Genomic DNA, 14101 nt, shown 5'->3' on the forward strand with positions numbered 1-14101 from the left:
ACATCAGTGGTGCTGTCATATCTGAAAGGGCTCCTCAGCCCTGTCCTTCAGCCCTACACTGCATTTTCATTTTCATTTTCATTTGTTTTCATACTAAGATGACCAAATCACATCAGTGCTTTAATGCACAAATCTCTGGTATTTCCTTGGTTCCTACTGTTATTTAATTCTTATTTTACTAAAAAAAAAAAAAATAGGGGCCTGAAAAGATTGTTTAGCAGTTAAGGTGCTTGCCTGCAAAGCCAAAGGACCTTAGTTCAATTACCTAGTACCCACATAAGGCAGATGCATCTGGAGTTTGTTTGCAATGGCTGGAAGATCTGGCGCAGCACGCCAATTCTCTCTCTCTTCCTCTTTCCCTCTCTCAACTAAATAAGTAAGTGAAAATATTTAAAACAATAGAAATACCTAGATGAAAAAAAATCTCCATTTCTCTAACACCACACCAGCCAGTTTTCACACATCTTTTCTCATCTCTAGTTTTCTTCTTATCACTGTCTTCTGTTCTCTAGAACACCCCCAACTGCATCACCAGCATATGATTTTGACCTTCATTCCTATTTTAGTACCTAAACCTATAAGCACATTAATCTTTAGGTATGGTCCAAATTTCTTTTCCTCATTATAGAAAAAAAAATTCAAAAGAGTTGTCTTTTATTTATGCCTCTCCTTTATGCCCTCCTCTTCTCTGTAGCTTATAATCTAGTCAGGCAATCATCACCCTGTTCACCAGACCACCTTTGTCAAATTGGCCACAGCACATGCTGACTACCTCCAGGGACCAATTTTCAGGTTCCTCCCATTTGAACTCCTATCAACAGTTTCTCCCTGCTGCTGTGCTAAAGATCAGGGCTCTTCCCTGACTTCCCGTGACAGCCCTCCTGTTTTTCCACATCCCACTGGTAGCTCCTTCTTAGTTTCCTTGGTTGTGTTTCGTATACTTTTCAAACTCTGCTCTAATGCTAGCAGAGCTCATTTTAATTACAAAGGTTTAAAATCTAATGAGTATAAAATTTTCATCTCTACCTGACACTCTGCCCTGAGCTCTTGACATATATATCCAATTTACACTTAAGACCTCCAACTTGTTTTTTTAATATGATAAGCTTAAAGTGTCATGACTGGAGCCAAACCCTTGACTTCTACATTGTCTGAAGTATCCTCTTTAAAAAGATCTGTTTATCTTTATTGTAACCACATCAGATTAACCAGTTGTTCCATTTACATAGCAGTAGCCAGTGCTGATCACTTCTATTTTCATATTTGCATCTAGTCCATCGTGTACTTTAAATCTACCAACATAATGCTCCTCAAATGTGAACATGCCTTACAAGCTCTGCCATGGTTGGAAATCTTTCCCAAACATTGTGAGGCCTCTGACATAGTATTAGAGGATTCATACGCTGATGACACTTTTGGGAGCTAGAAGAAACTAGCAGGTGCAACTAGTAGAGAGGAAGCTGACCACTCACACCCTGCTTGTGAAAGGTGTACGCAGTTTTGGTCTCTTCTCTCTGTGATGAGGTGAGCCACTTGCTCTAAAACTAACTTCCCACCATGATTTTAGGCTGCACACACAGTTTCAAAAGCATCATTGCAGGGCTAAAGAGATGGCTCAATGGTTAAGGCACTTGACTGTAAAGCTGAAGTACACAGGTTGGATTCCCCAGTACCCATATAAAGCCAGATGCACCAGGTGGTACATGCATCTGGAGTTGGTTTGCAGTGGCCAAAGACCCAGAAAGCCCATTCTCTACTTGCCTCTTTATCTCCCTCTCTCAAATAAATAAATAAAATAATTAAAAAAAAATCTCATCTGTGCTAAGAAACCATGGACTAAGCCTTCTGGAAAATATGAGCCCAAAATAAAGATCCCTTCCTGTAGTTTTTAAAAATATTTTTTGTTCATTTTTATTTATTTATTTGAGAGTGACAGAGAGAGGGAGAGAGACAGAGAGAGGCAGATAGAGAGACAGAGAGAGAATGGGCATGCCAGGGCTTCCAGCCACTGTAAATGAACTCCAGACGTGTGCATCCCCTTGTGCATCTGGCTAACGTGGATCCTGGGGAATGGAGCCTGGAACCGGGGTCCTTAGGCTTTACAGGCAAGTGCTTAACTGCTAAGCCATCTCTCCAGCCCCCTTTCTGTAGTTTTATACTTAGTACTTTGTCACAGTGATGACTTATTTGCTAACACAAGCTGTTTTGTAGGCAGGATTACTGCAAGCCATTCTCTTCTCTTGGCTAACTTACAGTCTCTTCACTGTCTTCCTGCTCCCATGTGTCCTTACTAACAGAAATAATTATGCACAAAAGTATGGGAGAACCTTTGAAAATGTCCCATCAAGGCCAAGCCCCCTTTACATTGTTTTTATTCATATTTACAAAAAATTAAAAACAAATTTTATCTCAAGGGAGAGAGGTAGGGAAGGTAGTACAATTTGAGTGATATGTATGAGCCTACACATACACACACACACACACACACACACACACACACGTGTGTGTGTGTGTGTGTGTGCGTGCAAATACATATACAAAAAAATAAACCTTAAATGGAATGAAACTGTATGGAGAGATTTGTGGTCCAACAATTAAAAAGAAAATATCTCAATCTCCCATTGCAGCTTGGAAACTATCCAAAGGCCAGCCATTGGAACAACAACATCAGAAATTTCCGGAAGCTCTTTAAGATTTCTGTGTCCTTGGCCCAGCCCCAGACCTCCTAAATCAGAGCTTGCATTTTAACAAGATCCCAGATGAATTATAGGAACAATAAATTCTAAACAATGCTGGCTAAGAAGGTTCTGCTGGCACAGGCTGACTGTATGACTAGATGTTGCCTTCTTCACCTCATTTCCTTTATTCTCTCCTTTGCTCAGTATCCTAATAGTTGTCTGTCACCCCACAAAGTTCACCCACTTCAGGATCCTTTCTGTTGACTCAGTCTATCCCTAACCTTCTTCCTGTAGTTCTTTTGTATTATTTGGCTCTGAATGTGTTTTCCATCCTCGTAGAGAACGCCTTGGGCTGTTCTTTTCTGTAAGTGTACATACCCAGTTTTCTCACCGTCATCATGCAATCTCTGTCAGAGCCCAGCTGGATTTGAAACTTTAAAAAATAATTCCAGACCTGTCCTCATGAAAGAAACTTGACTTAGTCCAGACTTCCATTCGGGAATGAGCTGGTTTAGGAATCTGCGGCACAGTGACCGCGAAGCAGCAGCAGGGTGAGTGGAGTCACCAGCACTCTCTGCAGAGGAGGACCAGGGTGCCATTAATGTGGCTTTTCAGTGGCATTACTCATTTGGAGACAGAGAAAGTGGAAAAGCATCTGTCATCAAACGTTACAAAGGCCACTGCCCTAGTTAAATTGTGTGAACTGGGCCACTTGTGTCTGAGTAATTCAGGACTTTTATTTTCAGCACATGTCCCCAATCAATCTTGTCAAAATGAAGGCCATCTCTTGGCTCGAAATGTGCCATTTATCTTTGAACATAATCTGTAACTTTCATCCAGCCAGTAAAACAGAAAAGTGAAAAAAAAGTTATATTCTCAAATAAAAGAAATTGAAAGCATTTGAGGAAAAGAAAAAGGGAAAAACTATGCTGAGTTACATTAGCTCAAAAGTATATATTTCAATTGTGTACCCCAAGTGTGTCTCCATTCCATATTTACAAATATAAAGAGAATACCTAAATTGTATATAAGTCCTCACCTTCTTGGAATGGGGAACAGAATTATATTTTATGAATTAAAAAATATATTTATTATTTTCAAGCAGGAAGAGAGTGACAGATAGGAGAGAGAAAGCAAGAGAATGAGCATGTCAGGTCTTCTTGCCACTGAAAATGAACTTAAGATGCCCGTACCACTTAGTTTATCTGGCTTTATGTGGGTACTGGAGAATCAGACACTGGTTGTTAAGCTTTGCAGGCAAGCACCTTAATCACTGAAGCTATCTATTCAGTCATATTTTGTGAATGTCTTCATATAGGATTTTAATATATGAACATACAGTAAATTTATTATATTATCCTCCTATTACCCTCTCTTTTCCCTCTCTCTGACCTTTATAGCAGTGAGCCCACTCCACTTTCCAAGTAGTTCTTCTGTTTTGATAGCTTATTCTTTTTGTCCCCCTCTGTTCTTGAGTCCTCTATGTCAAAACGCTGATTGATGGGCTCTCTTTTGTGCATGTCTATGGAGTTAACAGCCTCTGCTATGATCATGAATGCACTGGGCAGTTCCTGTACAGAGGACAGTGACCCAAGCACTCCTGTGGCTCTTGCAATCACTCTGCCTCCTCTTTTCAATGTTCCCTGAGCCTCGGAGGCTATAATAGAGCTGTCTAACTTAGTGCTGAGATCTCAACAGCCACTTATTTATGGCACTCCGATGAGCATTTAGTCTCTTCACTGTCTGCCACCATTTCCATAGAGAGGCTTCCTGGCTGGGAGTGCCAGCAGCAAGAATATTCTCTCCTGAACGACCTCCGCAAAGTTCCCTGCTCACTGGCTCGTGTGATCGGGATCTATTTTCCAGTGGTAGGCATTGTATGGTTTCTTCTTCTATTAACTTTGTGAGTCTTGAATTTTTTTTTCCCAAATGTTAACCATCAACTAAATCTGCATCACTGATTTCAACAGAGTTCAGAAGTGGGCACAGATGTCTGGTTACAGTGTTTTTCCTTCCTAGAAGCTGCAGCCCAAGGGGCCTCACCAGTATTGGCCAAAGTGAATGGTAAAGAAAAGTCCGGGTAGAATAAGAAGACATGTCATTGACTTGGAGCAGGCAGCGTTAACAGTGTGACTAGGGTTTCTGGGATCAAATTTCCCTGACTCACATTCTTGTCATGAGTCATGATCTGTGGCAAGTAATTTTAGCCTACCTGTGACTCAGTGGCCTCAAATGCAAACTTGATGTAATGCCTAAAATGTAAATTTAATGTAATGACAATGTCATTTTAAGGTCACTGTGAGAATTAGATGCACTACTCTGGGTAAAGCATTGAAGGCATCTATAGAAAGTACTCAATAAATATAAAAACTGTGAAAACTGAGCCACTTGCAGTGGTCCAAACCCTAAACCCTGTAATTCCAACATTCGGGAGGGTGAGGATAAAGGATTATAAGTTCAAGACCACCTGAGTTACACAGTAAGTCCAAGGCTGTCCTTGGCTGCATAGTAAGATCAAAACAATAATAAAAATTTAAAATTTAATACATGTATTGCCTCATCATATTATGATTCTCCCAAAATATTTCATTTACATAGCCTTTATTCCAGATATTAACAAAAATTCATGAGGTGGTCAGCATTCTGGGCTCTGAACAAAAGTTTACTTTATTCATTCTTAATCGGAACAAATCTATACATTGCTTGTTTATTTTTAAACTAGTATTAATTTTAGCCTCAGTCTTTTTTTGTTGAATGTATGATAGGCATCATAATGAGACCTTGACATTATGATATCCGGATGGCATCCTTCACTCACTCAAAATTAACATAGCAACATCCTAAGCTCCAGGATCACAGAATGTGATGTGTAGAGATTGCACCTAAAGAGGTGATTCATGTCAATGACGTCATAAGGGTGGACCTGAATGTAATATAACTGAGGTCTTTAGAAGAAAAAGAAGCAAGCAGGATGCAGACACCTAGGCTGAGGAGAGAGCATATGAGGATATAGCAAAGATGGCCATAGACAAGCCAAGGAGACAGTTCACCTGCAGAAGTCTTGACCTTGGCTTTCCATTCTTCATGACCATGAGATGATGCATTTCTATTGCATAAGGCACCCAGGCAGCAGTAGTTGGTTGTGGAATCCCCAGAAAACTGCTTTTGTCAGTGTAATCAAGACATTTTAACTCCACTGATAATGCGGGCAAATGTCTAGACATTTTGATGCATAAATGATACCACCTGTCAGCAAGACATGGCACATATTCAAACACGAAAACACATACAGTTACAGTTACATGATGGTATGTGAGACTTGTGGGCTTCTCTCCTTCTGACATACCAGGCAAGAGTGGGTAAAAATATAAATAAAATCTTAGCCATGGAAGAAAAGTGAGAGGGAAGAGAAGGGAGGAGAAGGGGAGGAGAGAGAGGAAGGAGAGAGAAGTGAGGAAGGAAGGTTATCTTTGAATCTGCAGGTAAAATACAGATTTTTGTGGCTTTGAAACCACTATGCAGATTTCTGAATCTCATTTTTTTCCACAAAAACATAAAATGAATGCTATAATGTTTGCACAGTCCTTATGAAAACTGAGTAAAATACTATATTTTGATGACCCAGCCTCTCATGTAGTAATTACTCAATAACTGGAAACTTGCATAGCTGTGAAACATTGTTTTGGATGAGACTTAAGTAAAGGATATTTTGTTGTCCATGATATAATAAATAAAACAATGGGTACAAATACTGACTTTATTTGCTACTCACTTTAGTGAAAAACAATTACTTTGGTTTGGCAGCACAATGGATTGGGATGGTTAAATGAAGACCAGGTAAACTTTTAAGCTACCGACAGAAATATTAAGAGCTTTCTGAATTTTAAGGAAGGGACTGTGTTGAAGTTTCATTACTTGTCTGGCAAACATCTGAACATCCCACAGTTCAGGTATTCCATTTGTCATAAAGAAGGCAGGATTAGACCTCTTTGATCCCTAGCAGCTAGCCAGACATACCTATGGCTCATATAGTCATATGGATTTGCTCAGTACTTAGAATCCTGATAAAGTGAATCAAGGGCAAAAGGGATACGTAGGAAGCTATACAAGTGCAACCTTGCCACACACAGAAATTCTAGAAAGATCCATCCGTTTTGACTCTATGTCTGGCAATTCCTGGGATATTTTTTTCTACCAGTTTTTTAAAAAATCATATCCCTTATACAATCATGAAACTCTCTTCTTTATGTTGATTCTATGACCAGTCCAATATTGTTCGCATAATCCCATTTATTTCTAGATTAACTAGAGTTAATTTCTGTTGATGATTTACAAGAGCTTGTATTATTTCTAAACGAGTGAACATTTAGTACTCTTGATGTCAGCAGCTACTTTGGAATACAAATCAGGTTATCTTAGTACAGAGTGATGAAGTGAGGACTCTCCTTTCTACCATCTGGGATGACATAACCATTGTTTGCTGTGTAGCACTCATATGAACCACATTTAGCACCTAAACTGTCAGTGTAGAGGTACGTTCATCACACAATGCAACAAGAAATTGGTACTTGAGACTGACTGCAATTTAGAGGGGGGGGGGTTGATATTTTGGGAAACTAAAGGATGATTTCAAGATGCAAGAGACAGACTATAAATCTGGGTTTATTAGTGCACACAGCCAATCTTCTGAGACTCTTTGAAGATTCTGGTTAATGAATATACAAAGATGAGCAACGCTGGTTGAAAAGCTGCTACAAGGAAGCACGTGTTAAATGTTTCATAGGGGTAGAATCAAGGTTAAGAGCATAAGGAGTGGCAAATGTACCAGTCGAAGCCAGAAGAGACTGAGAGTCCACCCACTCACAGAGCAAAGAGGGCACACAGAACTTCAGTCACTGCCAGTCACCAGCGACAGAGAGATCACCGTCGAGAGGTGCAGAAGTCTTTTAAAGTGAGTGAACTGAGTAACTCATGCTTGTTTAATAAATGTATGGACCTTGAAGATAAATAGCCATTCTGAACTTTGCTCCCTGGGGCCACTGATGGAGCAGGCAGGGTTGAGAGAAGACAGTCCAAGCCTTGGTAAGGTTGCTTCTGTGTCAGTAGGGTATTAGAGAAACTTTTATAGAATGCTTTTGGTCTCTGGGATTTGCTTAGAATATGATTGTTAGTAGAGAGCCCCAAGTGCTATTTCATGTTTCTGATTGATATTTTTCATTTTCTCAGGGAGCTTGCTAGAGTAAACTCCACAAAAATCACATAGACTAAGCAAAGACATTTTTCTTCTTGGCATTATTTTTTTGTAAACACCAATTACAAAAGCATTTATTTTATATATATTTGTATGTGACCCTAGGCTTGTCTCTGCACGTTATCATAGACTCTGGTTAGATGTTATACTCTGCTTATCTGCACAGAGTCCTGACTGCTATTAAGAAACATTGTTTAAATAAAGCAGTGTGTCAGAAATGTGGATATCTCCTTCCTGATGAATGATAGACATTAGCATCAATTTAATCTCATTAGAAAACCAATGCCAATAAGATTCCCCAAGTTAAATTCCCTTTGGCATAAACTCTTCAATAAGCCTCTTGTCATTGATAAATTCAGATAAAATACACCCTTTGAGTAGCCATTAGTATTTGCTTAGTGTGTTTTCACAGATAATTATTTTAAAATAATGATAAGTTCTGTTTTCTAGTACTTTCTTTTGATCACTGCTTGAACTAATCTTGAGATTTCCTTAATTTGAGCAAAATGAACTCATGCGGGATATGCACGCTGGACCAGTAGCTGAGTTATGCACCTGGCTTCCAAGCATCTCAGAGTTAGCAGTCATGTGTGAGACTCTCCTGATGTAAGAGAGCCCAGAGGAAGATGTACTGTCAAAGGTCTGAAACATTGACAAGGGCTTCTGTGACCAACTAACACAGCCTGGGAGGCTTAAGCAATAGAGATGTGTTGTCTCATTGTTGCGGAGACTGGAAAGCTGAGGTCAAGGTTTCTGCAGGTGGCCTGTCTCAGTTGCAAGTGGCCATCTTTCTGCTCTGTCATCATGGGCCCTTTCCTCTCCTCAGCCTAGGCATCAGCACTCTGTTTGCTTCTGCCTGTGAGTGTGCCAGTTGTATTGCATTCGGGTACTGCTCTGCTGTCTTTGACCCAAATCACCACTTTAGATGCAATGTCTGTGTGCAGTTCCATTCTGCAATCCTGTGGCTTAAGACTTCGATATGCAAATTTTGAGCAGGTGGAGGATACAACAATAATAATGCTTGGTTGCACTTATGATATCTATGAGATATTCAATGAAAAAAATATATACAGGCCAAAGTTAGTGCTGACTTTATCATATTCCTTGTTACCCAAGTGAATGTTTTATCTTTTCCTCAGAATGATGAAACAACTTTGTGTATGAGCATAATGTGGGGTATGTGCGCGTGTGTGTAATGGTGTGGTATGATGTGATAAGGCATATGTGGCCTGGTGTGCTACCCCATACACTTGGGTGGGGAGCGCTCATCTACAGTGGCCAGAGTCGAATGTCAGGAGACCTGCTCCATTGCCCTTTCTTCATGGTCTTGTTTTGACCTAGAGTCTCTTTATCTTTCTTGATTCCAGAGCTTGCAAGGCTCTGATGCCTCTCTGCTTCCCTGTGAGACGGGGGTTACAGAGTCTGTGCCCATTCCTAGCTATTTTCATGGCATCTGGAGATTTAAACTCCTGTGACCTCAGGTTCCCTCAAGCCATCATGTTTGTGCAGGAAGCGTAGTTAACAACTGCTCCGTCTCTCCAGCCCTAAAGCAACTTTTATCATATCCCTTTGGAACAACCCTATAGACTTTGTGAGGAAAAGATTAATATTGCCATCAGCTTCCTCTCTGTCTGTATGTAACTGTGACTCTCCTTGGGAAACCTGGACAGTTGGTGGTGGGTTTGTGCTACGTCCACGGCGACCTCGCCTGTGTAGCAAGCAGAGATGCTTCTGCACTGGATGAGAGCTGAGGACAGAGGGCCAGCACTCTTCGGAGGGATGCCCCCGGTGACCCCTTGGCAGTCGGTTACTGTAAAGGTTCCTCTGCCCATGAAGTCACGACGACCTAATTGCTGACGCCAATGTGCTGTTTTCTGTGCTCTGTTTCTTTCCTGCTCTCTTCTAGCTGTTTGTCTAAGAACAGCTAATTCAACACTTATTAGTAATCATGCACGCAATCAGAGTACAAGAAACAATCTGAGTATTGAATGTGCCCCTCCTATGATTAGGGCAATGGAGGAAATGTATAACTCTACTAGGAATAAAAAATTAACTCTAAAACAGTTTTTAGATGGTGTAGAGTAGAAACAGCTTATGATGTTTTAGAACAATACTGATCCTGAGAAAGTGAAAGTAGAAATGTTAATCGGTAATGTTCATTAGAAGCATGACAGTTCTACAGAAAAGGAGTTACAAAACTTAGGCATTCCCACCAGGAAACTTCCTGGGGGATATGTTCAGTACTTGATCAAGGGCAGATGGTGGACTCCTAGAGCTGGAATCTACTTAGTTCCACTCCCCTATGAGGGAGGATATGATAAATTTGGTAATAGATGGGTGAATTATGAAGAAAAAAGGAGGCTATGGCATTCTCTTCCATTTATGGGAACGCTTAGCAAGGAAGCGTAAGCCTTGGTGTTTATACAGTCCTTGGGGTATAAGAAATAAGTAACCTGTTATTCACCTTACACCTTTTACCCTAGTTTCTGTTCATATAATGTTGTGGTCAATGGTGCGAGACATGCTTCTCAGAAAATGGGTACATTCCTGCCTGATAAATATTACATGTATGCTTACAATAGAACAATACTTAAGATTGTTTAGATTAATGATTTCTGAGATCACTTGTTGGCTTGCTAAGTTTCCCTGTTCAATCTGTATAAAATCTTCATGAAACCTTCAGTAAATTGCAGCAGCATATTCTACTTAGAGTGTGTCTGTCTGTCATTTCCTCGCCGAATCCCGAGTTCTCCTTGAGCCTTCGCCCTTGTTCTCCCTCGGTCCTGATCTCCCCGAGAGTCAGTCCGCGGCAGGTTTGACCAGCCCAGTAGGAAGGACACTGTGCAGGTTGAGACCGAGCCTTGGGAGAGCTTGCTGTATCCTGCTGCATTGTTACTGAAACCGCGAACCACCACCTAGGATGGTTGAGCTTCTACCCTGAAGTAAGATGCCACAGGACTATGCCACAGGCATTAGTGGGGAAGATGACACTCCCTTGAGTAGGTAACCTCCACTTCCACAGCTGTGGGCAGTCTGACCAGAGAGCTGTCTAGCCCTTGTTCCCTTCTGCTCAATACCACAAGCCCTTCTGTGTTTACTGGGAATGACTGAATCCCATGGTGGTGCCATTTTACCATGTAGAGGATAAGCAGATTTTCCTAACCCCAGAGAATCATCTGGTGCTGGTTCACAATATAGAACAGGCAATCGGAGCAGTCTTCTATCCTTACCCAAGGTGACCTGGCTCCACCTAAGGGGACTCCAAGGCTCTGAACAATTTAATGAAATTAATGCTGGTCTTTTTTTTTTTTTTTTCAGGACTAACTTGTACCTTTTACCATAAAACCAATTCCACATAATTTAAAAATCTATTCACTAGAGCACGCATGCACAAAAATGGTTCTCAAATATTCTTGAACCCAGAATGCTTGTTAAGGTGCAATTGGTACTGTCAACATTTCTTGCATGATTTTAATGAGAAAAAAAATCACAAGCAGATTTCTCTGTGTAGCCAGTCATTAATCATTGTAATGATAGTCTGGAAATAAATTAACTGATACTCTACAACCTTTGCCTACAGACGCTAAGTAATCATAAAGGTATTGCAGGAAGACTGGTTACATCTGAGCACATTTTTAAAGAGTGATGATAATGAAAAATGCTCGGAATCAAAGGTGTTCTGGCTGCTGTGAAGAAGTGGAGGCAGGACTGCAATTCTCTCTGTGCCAGTTCCAACATGCTTCTCAGGCCACAGCCATTAGACGCTCTTTCTTGCCACCCTCTACTCCAGCCCGCTCCTCTCCACGTACGGAAGAAAGGACCCTTATTGTATTCTGTTGTGCTCTCTTCACAAATGCGTGAGCCATCTCAAGGGACGTGCATGTCCCTGTGGAAGGCATGTCCTGGATCTCATCCTCTAAGCTTCTTGGTGTCCACAGAGAACTTCTTTTGTCTTCCATTTGGCATCCTGCTACCAGACTTTGTTGTTCCCAGAGCTCTTTACTCAGCAAAAGAAAAGTCTCTTCAGTATTCTCAGTCCCTCAGTTCTTCCTCTTCGTTCAGCAATCCTCTTCTACCCCAAGCACATTTTACTTGTTTCTCTGCAGACCACGTCTCAAAGTGCCTCATGCTGTGATCACCCTATGTCCTTTCACTTCTGTCAAACTGCTATCCTCAGCAGCGTGCAACTTTATGTTAATAACTGTGTCTTGTTTTCCTAGTATCTGCTTCCATAGGAGCTACTGGAAATGTACAGAATCATTACTACACAGAAAAGTTTGTTTTCAAACTTACAAATTAAAGCAGCAAGTGGATTCTCCAAACAACTAATATATATGATATATATTATATATTAATTAATTAATATGTATTATATATTATATATATTAGTTGTTTGGTGAATATATTAGTTATATATTATATATATAATATGTATGTAATATGTATAATATATATGTAATATATATATTATATATATAATATGTATGTAATATATATATCATATATAATATATATATTTGTTGTTTTGAGAAAAAATATATATATAACATGCAGAGCTGGAGAGATGGCTTAATGGTTAAGGCATTTGCCTGAGAAGTGAAAGGACCCAGATTCAATTCCGCAAGACCCATGTAAGCCAGATGTATAAACTGGCACATGTATCTGGAGTGTGTTTACAGTGGCTGAAGGCTCTGGCATGCCCATTCTCTCTCTCTCTCTCCTCTCTCTCTGAAATAAATAAAATAATTTTTTAAAAAAGAATTCAATTTTTTAAAAAAGAAGTGGGTTGGAGAGATGGCTTAGTGTTAAGTGCTTGCCTGTGAAGCCTAAGAACCCTGGTTTGAGGCTTGATTCCCCAGGGCCCACTTTAGCCAGATGCACAAGGGGGCACGTGCACCTGGAGTTTGTTTGCAGTGGCGGGAGGCCCTGGCATGCCCATTCTCTCTCTCTCTTTCCCTCTCTCTCTCTCTCTCCCCTTTCTCTCTCTGTCTGTTGCTCTCAAATAAATAAATAAAAATAAATTAAAAAAAATAAATTTAAAAAAGAAGTAAAACATGCCGTGTGATGAAAAGAGCTATGTTCAATTCCATTACACAGAAAACCAGTTATTGACTTTTTGTTTTGTTTTGTTTTGTTTTTGGTGTTTTGAGGTAGGGTCTCACTCTAGTTCAGACTGACCTGGATTTCACTGTGTAGTCTCAGGGTGGTCTCCAACTCATGTTGATCCTCCTGCCTCTGCCTCCCAAGTGCTGGGATTAAAGGCGTGTGCCACCACGCCCAGCTCAGTTACTGACATTTTGATGCTTATACTTCTAATTTTACTTCAATACCATTCAATAGGAATAATATGAACATTATTTTACAAAATGTTCTCCCTACTACAAAACACACTGGCAATCAGGATTTATTTCCAGTGTCTCATTTTTAGTGACCCCACCTTATTCTTCTTTTCAGATATGGTCTGACTTCATCCCCATTGAAAGGTATTTAGCAGAATTAGGGAGTTAAAGAAAATAACAGTTTAAGTTTCTCCTTGTACTTTGATAAGCTGCCTTTGAGAAAAGTGGGAAAAGTTATTAAAACAACAACAAAAATCCAGCAATAGGCAAACAAAAAGATCCTAGAGGTCCCAAGTAAAGCAGGGCCTTTTTGTCTTGTTGCCCTTCTGCTTGCTCCTCAGTGAATCTTCCCTGTTGTACCCTGTCCTTTGTGGACACCAGGACCCAGATGTTTTAGCCTTCCAAAGTGATCTGAGGACCAGCAGCTCTCAGCAATCTTCCAAGCCTTTACCACCAGATTAGGACTGCTGAGACATCCAGCCTCCTGGACGGACAGTCTACCAGGCTCCCAGACTCACCAGCCTATAGTCACTGGTGAACAGCCCAGCTTTTATTGTCATATGAGTCAATCTAATACATTCTCTTTGTGATATAGATTCTGTTGGTTCTGTTCCTGTAGGGGACTTTGAATAATGCTAAGGTCATTCTGGTAACCAAATAAACAAATTAAAATTGCAACGGCATACTATTCTCATCTCTCAAGCCAGCATCAGTTAAAATGAGCACTGTTACTGTTATGAGCACCGCGAGAGGACACTCAGCTTCAGGAATGTGAGCTACTTCGAACTTCGCTATCATTCATTACAACAGGATGTGTCAAGAGCCTCAAAATG

This window comes from Jaculus jaculus, chromosome 11 (assembly GCF_020740685.1).
Source record: "Jaculus jaculus isolate mJacJac1 chromosome 11, mJacJac1.mat.Y.cur, whole genome shotgun sequence".
In the NCBI taxonomy this organism is placed as follows: Eukaryota; Metazoa; Chordata; class Mammalia; order Rodentia; family Dipodidae; genus Jaculus; species Jaculus jaculus.